This window comes from Amborella trichopoda, chromosome 5 (assembly GCF_054954075.1).
Source record: "Amborella trichopoda isolate Santa Cruz 75 chromosome 5, AtrichopodaSantaCruz75HAP2 v2.0, whole genome shotgun sequence".
Classification (NCBI taxonomy): Eukaryota; Viridiplantae; Streptophyta; class Magnoliopsida; order Amborellales; family Amborellaceae; genus Amborella; species Amborella trichopoda.
In genome coordinates, this window is record NC_142340.1 from 42,853,035 (window position 1) to 42,863,513 (window position 10,479).

Sequence of the window (10,479 nt, forward strand, 5' to 3'; positions counted from 1 at the left end):
TAATAATACAAGATAAAATATTAAAAGAAACTGATTATATCTATTTTTAGTTTGTAGTATAATTGATTCATGTATTTTTGTTCAAAAAATAGCTAAATATTGCATGATGCGTTCCACTATTATACAAAAGATTGTGGGTATTTTTGTCATTTCGTACCAAATTATCCAAGTGTGCCAACGGATTTAACCAGAGCGGTAAACCGTTGTTGGCATTGCACTTTGTTTGTCCTCAAGTTAAAAATGACCTTTTCACCCCTCTTTTCTCTGCTAAATAACCAAAATCTCTTCCGGAAGGAAAAAGTTATATATGGACGAGGTTCTAAACAATCAAATTCGAACCTACCTCAAAAATTGTACTCTAAAATATTGTTTTGATGTTCAAATATCTTCAAATTTAATATCCTGATATAAAGCACTTTTGAACCATCAAATTTTAAGATTTTCAAGTTTTCATAGATCTCTAGATCTACATTATTTTTGAAGCTTTAAACTTTAAGAAAAACGTTATATAAATTTGCAACCTTAAAATGTAAAATCACGGATGCACCTCAAAAATCTATTGGAAATGTTTATCGATCATCTCGACATTGAGATGTATGAATATGAAAAAAAAAAAAAGTTTTTAAGTCCCAAAATTAGTGCATCTTGCGACACATTATCTAGACCGTCCATTTTCAAGATTTTCATATATTTATAGATCTACTTGATTTTAACCATTTTTTGAAATTTAAAATTTCCTAATTAGGTATAAAAATAGATTTTAACATAATACTAAGAAGTTTTTATGATAAAATTTTATGGTGCGCCTAAATTGGATTGTTTAAGGTTGCATCCTTATAGAAACCGTACCCTAAACTTTATAAATAAATATGAAAATATATTTTAAAGCTATCAAAAATATTTTTGGTATTGAAACCATATTTCTTCACACTATTTGAAGGTAGGCTATAATTTGATTGTTAAGAGTCTAGGCTCTATACAAACCGCATCCATTACAGATAGGTCTCCAAATTGGAAACAGGAAAAAGTCTATGTAAGGTTTCAACCTCATAGTGTCTATTGTGCACCTAAAAAACCCCAAGTGAAAGCTGTTCATGTGCTGGAAAACCTACTTTAGCTAATATAAAAAGGGAAAAGTTTATATAGAGTCGAGGCTCTAAACAATCAAATTGGAGCCTATTACAAAAAAATTATTAGAAGAGGTCGTTTTGATGTCCAAATATCCTCAAATTGATCATCTCGACATCAATATGCATGGACAAGAGAAAAGAGTAGACTTTAAGTGTTGGAAATAATATATTTTGTAACACATTTTTTGACCGTCAATTTTCAAGATTTTCAATAATTCATAGATCTGTCGATGTACACTGTTTTTTAAGCTTTCAACATTATAAATAAAGTTGAAAAATATTTTAAGGCTATCACAAAGATTTATAATATTTAAACTATATTTTTTAACATTATTTGAAGGTAGGCTCTAATTTGATTATTTAGAACCTAGGCTCTATACAAACCCCACCCATATAAAATATATATTAATTGTTGTTCCAAAAACTCCACCCATTTTTTTTTATTCTAAAAAGCGTAGGAATTGCTATATATGGAATATAGAAAGATTCTTGACACTCTTCGCTATATATGGAATATAGAAATTAAGAACCGTAATGGGATTCCTCGTCCAATCAATAGTTCTATTGAATTTTTCATATTTTTCCACTCTTTGCTTTCTATAACTCATCTTTCTACTTAAATAATGGGGTCATCTGAAGTATCATCTGATTGGTGTTCTGTTTGTCACAAATCAATCATTTCGACCTCGAGATTTATAAATATGAAAAAAATAACAGATTTCTAGTCCAAAAAATAGTTAATCTTCTAACACATTATCTAGGCCATCTATTTTCAAGATTTTCAAATATTTATATTCTACTTGATCTTCACCAATTATGGAACTTTAAATTTTATAATTGGGGACAACAATATATTTACATATTATCACAAGGCTTTGTGGGGCCAAAACTACATTTTGACATAGTTTTAAGGCATACCTTACTTCAATCGTACAAGGTTGACGCCTTATACAAATCTAACCCAGGAAAAATGGATGGCATTTTGGATATAATATTCAGTGCTACCTCGGGAGCATAGTATGCTTATAGGTTTTTTTTAAAAAATAGGTAAATACTTGAAGGGGTTTTTTCGATAGGAGATTTTAGAAACTATTTGAGAATTATTAAATAGTTATTCTTAAATAGATAAATAAATAAATAAAGAGCTTTCTAACAATTAGATCTCACCATCAAAAAAGTGAATGGTCTCTATTCACTCTCGGGCATTATTTTTCTCAAGTACATACAATTAAGACTTTTTTATAGGGTTAATCTAGGTTGAAACGGTTATATCCCCAAAAATTTGGGGTCCTAATATTAATAGTCGAATATATCCTACCCGAGGAAATAAATTAAAATTTAACTCTTGGGTAGAATATCATTTGTCTTTTCTTTGTTTCTTGGGAAATTCGAAAGGAAGTGGGTGTCAATGTAAATAACAAGAAAGATTTGGGGTTTTGGTGTCTTAGGTTTATTCTCTCTCCAACACGTGCGGATTTTGTGGATTTGTTTAGGAGTGTCGGTGTTTGAGCTTGTAAGTGCAACCGCTGCTTACTGGTGGAAAATCTCGAAACTACCCTGAAGCTTGTGGATAAATATCTTATTGCCCTTGTAAAAAAAAGTATACGATGAGACCATTTATAATTAGAACGAGGAGATCACAATTAATCTTTAGCATTATATGTGGAGTTGGATGGCTTCAAAAGCATTTTTTTTGAATTTTGTGACACACTAAAGCTATCAGATTTTATATCGGATGGTTATAAATAATTATGACTTTTTTGTATAAAAGGTAAATAGTCTGATTGTATACAATCTATGTTGGGTTTACGTGACTTTTAAAAGCCTTAATAGAGATTGTATAAATATTTGAAATAAATAAATCATAAACTCAATGGGTGTGTAGTCTTCTTGTAGATCATACTAGGCAAATACAATTTGCCGATACTCGAACTAAGCTTGACATGCTAGGCCAGCCGAGTTGGAAAACTTAAAGTAACTGAGCATAGAGATGAAAATGATGAGGGTTTAGTGATTAGCCCTTGATGATGTCGAAGTATGCCCGGATGAGAGCTGAGGGACTATGTGAACATTGTGTGTGATGAATAGTCCATACAAACATGACTAAAACCTCATTATTGTATCATTACACGGCATGTACATAAATAGTCGTACTGAGATAGTAATCTACCATTGAGGGTGAAACATGTACATGTACGAGATATTACCCATACGCATCATAGAGTCATGGTTGCATCATGATTTGACGGGTCATGCTTTGTCTCTATGGGAGAACCTGAAATCCACAGATTATGATTACGTCCCCAAGCCCATTGATTGATTTTATCAATCCAATCATGAGCCACTGTAGTAGACTGTGGGTCATGGGAACTGTTTGTGTAACAATCCTAAACTTTTGAAAAAAAAAAAAAAAAAAAGAAGAAGAAAATAAACTTTTAATACATGATGATTCGTTTGAACATGATGGTCCTTAGGGACCATCTCTACTTTTCAAACCTTTTCGTTTAAAAGCTTTGTTGCTTCTTTGCGCTTGCCACGTTCACTAAAGGACGTGGGCTTTAGTCGTTTAAAGCGTAACCTAACGCTCACACCTGTAACGTAATAAAAGAATAAAATAATATATTAGTAGAATTTAAATTCAGAGAGATGAGGACTCCTACCTTAGAAACCTTATGAGATTTTTCTCTCTGGTCAAAACACAGTGAACTCCTCTCTCGAACAGAATTTTTTATCGGAAGCTCCCTCTCAAACATTTGTGGGTAAGTGACATCGTCTTCCCGAAAAATAGTCTATTTTTAATAAATAGTGATATTTCCGTCCAGGATCTTTATTTTATAAGTTTTGTGTGTAAGTGACATCGTCTTCCTGAAAATTAGTCTATTTTTAATAAATAGTGATATTTCCGTCTAGGATCTTTATTTTATCAGTTTTGTGTGTAAGTGACCTCATTGTCTCGAAAAATAATCCATTCTTTTTAAAAATAAAATTAAATAATTATTTCTGCTTATTATCATGAATTTTAGGCGCGATAAATTTTATGCGCACGTGACCTCATTATCTTGAAAAATAATCTTTTTAATAAAAATTGTGATATTTTATCTATGTTAGAAATTTTGAATGCTGTAAATTAGAAAAATAAATTTATTTATTTTTCTTGTCTATTGTTAGAAATAAATGTGATATTTCTGCTTTTAGTAAAATTGTGATATTTCTTTCTACTGTTTTGAATATTTAGACATTGTAAAATTCATGTGCAAATGACTGCCTTATTATTTTAAAAAATTGATATTTTTGCAATTGATTATAGTATTGTTGTGAAATGTTTATTTGTGGATTGATATCCCATAAATTGTGATAATTCCGTATTCTTGAATTTTTATAAGAGTTTTTCTATACATATTAAATTGGCAATTATGCTAGAATGCCTTTACAAACTGCTACCTTTATAAATTTGAGCCCAAAATATTTGATTGGTTATTTTTGAAATGTTATAGAGAGTGACTGTTATTAATGGTTTAAGTGAAATTCATATTAATGATTTTAGTGATATGTTGAGTACATGATATTGCTGCTTTCGAATGCTTAAAGAGATTTAGAAATAATTTAAGTATGCAAGTGGACTCATCCGGTTCGCCGGTGAGGTATAAGTGGACCTATTTGGGACGTCGGTAGGGATTAAGTGGACTCATCCGGTACGCCGGTGAGGTATAAGTGGACCTGCAGGGATTAAGTGGACCTATCTGGGACGACGATAGGGATTAAGTGGACCCATCAGGACGCTGATGGGGTATATAGGTGACCTACTTGGGACGCCAGTAGGGTATTTTGTGAAATCCTTTGAATTATGCACTACCGTTAAAGTGTTATATGCATTTCAATTATTCGGATTATACTTAATTATGCATTTATTGAAAGTAAAACTGTTGATGCATTTCTGTTAAGATCTCATTTTGGAAAATATTGATATCTTTCAATCATGATTATTTTTAGGATTATGATGATCACTTATTGAGTAGCCAAACTCATCAAACTATGATAAACATTTTTCAGGATAACTGCGGTTTCATTTTGAGTGCTAGTCAAGATCAACCTTGGAAGATACTGTTGTTGTGCTAGCTTTTTTTATTTATTTTGTAAGACCCCGCCACTGTAAATTTGTCCTATCAATAGATGTATATATGTTTTGTCTGTCACATCTCAGGAATAACAGTATTGTAAATTCTTGGGGTGTGACAGTTTGGCCAGTTTGAGAAAGCTAGTATGGATGGTGGTCCATAGTTGAATGTGGAATGTTCATTTGTGTTGATTAAATCCTAGACTTATTCAAATATGATTCCTATAAAATTTAATTTAATATACTTAATTTTATGCCATATGATTTTTATGATGTTTATTTAAAATTTTGTGATTCTTATGATATTTTAATTATATCATTTGGATTTATAAATTAAAAGAAAATCAAATTTCAGTATTTAAAATATTCAAAGTAAATAATATTTATTCCTAAAAACCTTAAATATTTTTATTAATATTCTATGTTTCACCGGGGGGCCATGGGGTCCACCATGCTTACTATGAGATGGTATGTGGGGACCACCCATGCTCACCACGTGTGGTACGCCCCATTCCAAGGAGCATTAGTTTCTAATAGTGATAAGTATTTTATTCAAGGCATGCATTTTTTGGTAAGCCTTGATATTGAAAGGTGGCCTATGAATATTATTTAGTATATCTTGATAATCACATTGTTAAATAAGGAAAATTTATTTGCTAAATGAGAAAGTAAATAACTATTATTTTTATTTAACGTATTTGATTGGAATATGTTTAGGAAGTGGATGATAAGGTTCTAGCACATTTCTTAGCATATTGTTTAATACATAAAAATTCAATAAAAATAGATCATTTTTCTCCATTATCTCTACGCCTCGTACTTATTTTATCTTCTCTCTCTAAAATATAAATTTTCTCTCATGGTTCTAAATCAAGCTAGTTATTTGTTATGTGATTTTGTGGGCGGCAAATGAATCAATGTGCATTGTTTGGGTTTTGCCATAAGAATAAGAAATTAAGAAATCGACTAAAGATTCTGAGCATCATTAAAAATATGAGACTCGGCATGAGATGTACTAAGTCCGATTGAGGTAATCTTCGATGATTTTACTTCTTTAAACTTATGTTTATGTTATGTTATTATTTTCATATGAAGTAAAAAGTATAGTTTTTTTTTTATTATTATATAAAAGCTTTGTTTTATATGGTAACAAGTGAGATCTTATTTTTATTTAATTATTTATTTCAAGTGAAATTCAATTGTAGTAGGACATTGTAAGTGATCTTGTCAGTAAAAGAAAAATAAATTTTTAAATACATACACTATACATGATTACATAGTCCTTCTTTTAATCCCTATCTAATATTTATTCTCAAAATATCACGATGTTTTTTTTTAAAAAATAACATTTCTACATCCTTCATTTCTTTCAAGGCACATGTAAAGAGAATTACGGGGATTTAGAAATAAATTTTAAGCAATTCATAAAAATATATATCGTAAATAAACAATTTGACAATTTACTCATATTGTTTGATTTAATTTTAAAATACCCATCAAAATATATATGATTATGAGTTGGAAAAGTTGTAAATATATAAAATTTTAAATAATACATCTCTCGTGTATTTGATAAATAAAGATCATGAATTCCACTTTATAATCCTCTATTTCCTCCAAACAGTCAAATCGAAGAAAGAGGAGGAGGGAGTGTTTTGCTTCAAACAGTGTTAAAAAACCAGATCAGTGACATAAACTAACCTTTTGAAATCTAGTCGTGATCAATAATCTAGAGACCATTTCTCCTATATGAGAAACAATCGCAAAAAATTAAATAATAATTTTAATTTTATAAAAATAAAAAAATAAATTGAGTAGCAATTAGACAGTTCACGTGATATCGGTTGCCCAATTCCTAACAAACTTGCCAGTTCTCTGATAGAACAAGACATATCTATGACAATTGGACCAAAATTTAGTTCTAATTAAGAACGGTTTGGTCCTCACCAATTCCTTGTCTAGAGAGGTGACTTCGGTCATTATTAATCTTGATCGGTTGAATTGACTAGTATCAATACTAAAAGATAGATAATCATGTATGTTTGTATTAAACATCGAAGAATGAGTGCCTGAACCTAAAGCGAGTGCCAATATCAAAACTTTTCGTTGATATCAACCTTAACATAAACAAAGAGAGAGGCATTTATAGACGTTTACAACAGGAAAAGACATTTATGCGTGCTCATGTGCTAAAATGATCATCAATACCTTATCCCTGGTATGAAATGGCAAAAATATCGAATTATTTTTTCATTTGAAAATGGGAAAATACAGCGTCATATTTATAATTTCTAAAGGCATATTTGGTATGCGTGAAAATATTTTCGTGAGAGTATTTTTACATGAAAAAACTCCCTTCATGTGGATAGACGTGAGAGTTTTTTCACATTTGTGAAAAATGCACTAGGACCAATTGCAGGGAAAAACTCTCACACCTAATCAGATGAGGGATTCTTTCATGTAAAAAAATACTTTCAAGAAAATATTTTTACGAGTTTATAAACCCAACACAAACAATTTCAGGATATAGAATTGACATATGCATTGTTATTATTTTCCAAAAAAAAAAAAAAATACTTAGGTTAGCCCATCGTGTCATATATTTGCTTATGGGAGTTTCAAAACCCAAAACACAAATCAAGTCATTACGTATCTTTTTCAATTCCAGATCCATGAATCTGGAGCGCCAAAACCAAAACCAATGCGATGATTTATAAAGAATTAAAGTGAACAGTTTATAAAAAATTTCAAAATAATATATTTTTTAATTTTCAAATGTACTTTTTTGTACTCATTACCATGATCATCTAAATGATAAATCTATAAAATTGAATTCAGAATTTTATCTCTAAAATGGATCATAGAAGTGAGGACTCACTGTAACAGATGAATCTCCGCAACAAAACTGTGCCCTATAAAACATTGAGTGCGGTTTTTATGGAGCCTAGGCTCTAAACAATCAAATTAGAGCCTACCTTCAGATAGTGTCTAGAAATATGGTTTTAATATTGAAAATCGTTGTAATAGCCTTAAGAAATGTTTTTATATTTATTTATAAAGTTTAAAGCTTAAAAAATAGTATAGATTAACAGATCTATGAAAATTTGAAAATCTTAAAAATTGACGGTCCAAAATTGTGTTACAAAATACACTATTTATAAAACTTGAAATTCATTTTTTTTTCGTGTTTATGAATCTTGATGGTCAATTTGAAGATATTTGAGCATCAAAACAAACTCTTCTAGTAAAATTTTTGGGGTACGCTAAATTATTTTTTATTTTTAGAGCCTATGCTCTATATGTTAACACCATTAGAAATTTCATTTTCTCTCTCTACATGTTATACATTAGTATGACATAAAATACCTTCTCTCTCTCTCTATGTTCTATATATTTTTCTTTGTCTACATCTTCAATTGAATATTAGCATAAAATAAGCTACTTCTCTCTACATGTCCTATACTAATATTAAATAATATTATTTTCTCCTACAAAAGCTCTCGTTCTATATTCTATATATTTTTCTCTATCTTCTATGCTAAGAAAAAGTTTATATAAGGTTGTTGTCTTATACTATAAAAATAAGGTGCACCTCAAAAATCTAGTAGACAAGAATTTTTCAAAGTTGGAAAAACTTCTAATTGGTCACCTCAATCTCAAGATGTAGGGATATAAAGAAAAAAGAATTTAGAATCCTAAAAATAGTGCATCTTGTAATGGTATATGGACCATCTTTTTTTTAATATTTTAAAGTGGTTTATAGATCAGCTCGATCTACACCATTTTTAAAATTTAAAATTTTCTAATGAAGGTTGAACTCGGATTTTCAAGCCGTCATAAAGTTTTCGACACTGAAACTATATCTTCTTACAAAATTTAGAGACGTACCTTACTTGTAAGGTGTAAGGTGGACACTTTATATAAACCTCATCTTTTTTTCTTTTTTTTTTGGGTAATTCAGTGGGGATGACTAGCCCTTACTCGTTTTATGAAATCCTTAGTGGTTTTTTAATGCTCTAGATGAGAATAGAAGCCTAGACACTTAAACTACATCTTCTTACAAAATTTAGAGACGTACCTTACTTATAAGGTGTAAGGCGGACATTTTATATAAACCTCATCTTTTTTTTTTTGGGTAATTCAGTGGGGATGATGAGCCTTTACTCGTTTTCTGAAATCCTTAATGGTTTTTTAATGCGCTAGATGAGAATAGAAACCTAGACTTTAGATTGGGGGATAGGTGATGCTACACCGTGACCTCAATCCCATTCCCATAAACCTCATCCTCTATACCAATATTAAACAATCTTATTTTTTCCTACAAAATCTCTCTGTCTCTTCAAAGGTGCACGTGTGTAATGCATGGATCTTGCCTTGAAGCTAAATATAAAAATAGGAAGCATATGAAAAGAGAAAACAATGGAAGGGCATTGGATCACATTGGATTAATGAAAGATTGGGATTGGGTTTCCATCGCCCTCGTGGAAGCTAACGATTTGACAGGCTTATTTTCCTTGTTGAAAATGCAATACACTATTGATGGCATCATTAAAAGAAGGATAAGGTGCAAATGCTTCACAGCGTTCAAAATCTACATCCCAATTTTGTAAATGATTATAGTCTTTTGAGGGTAAGTTACCGAAATTTGCAATTTAACTTTTGGAATTACCATGTCACCCTTTGCATTTAGGAGAGAGGATATCTTGCTAGGGATCCTTTTCCAATTAACCATTTGCTGCACATGTAACTCCTCTCTCTCACACACACACCAGTATCAAAGGAAATTGTTCACATCACAAGGAGGGCTAGACAAAAAGGTATTTTATGCAAAATTGATTTTGAAAAAACTTACGACAGAGTTAAACGCGCTTATTTGATAAGGAAGTAGAAGGAAAACTTGGATAAGGGCATATTTGTCGTTTGCAAATTTCTTAATCCTTTTCATTGTCATGTCATATTGATGATTTAGAGCAACCAGGGCTTTGTATTGTCAACTTTTCTCTATGCTTTGGTGGCAAAATCTTTTAGCTTAATGCTTAATGGGGTGACTAAAATAGATTACTTAGTGGACTGCCTACCTCTACCACTAGGTTAGGGATATCCCATCTACAGTACGCAGACGATACCCTACTACTAGTGCAAGCCACACAGGATCAGGTGCGTAGCATGTGGCTGTTTCTGAGATGTTACGAGAAGATTTTAGGAGCAAGGTTTAACATGGCCAAAATGAGACTT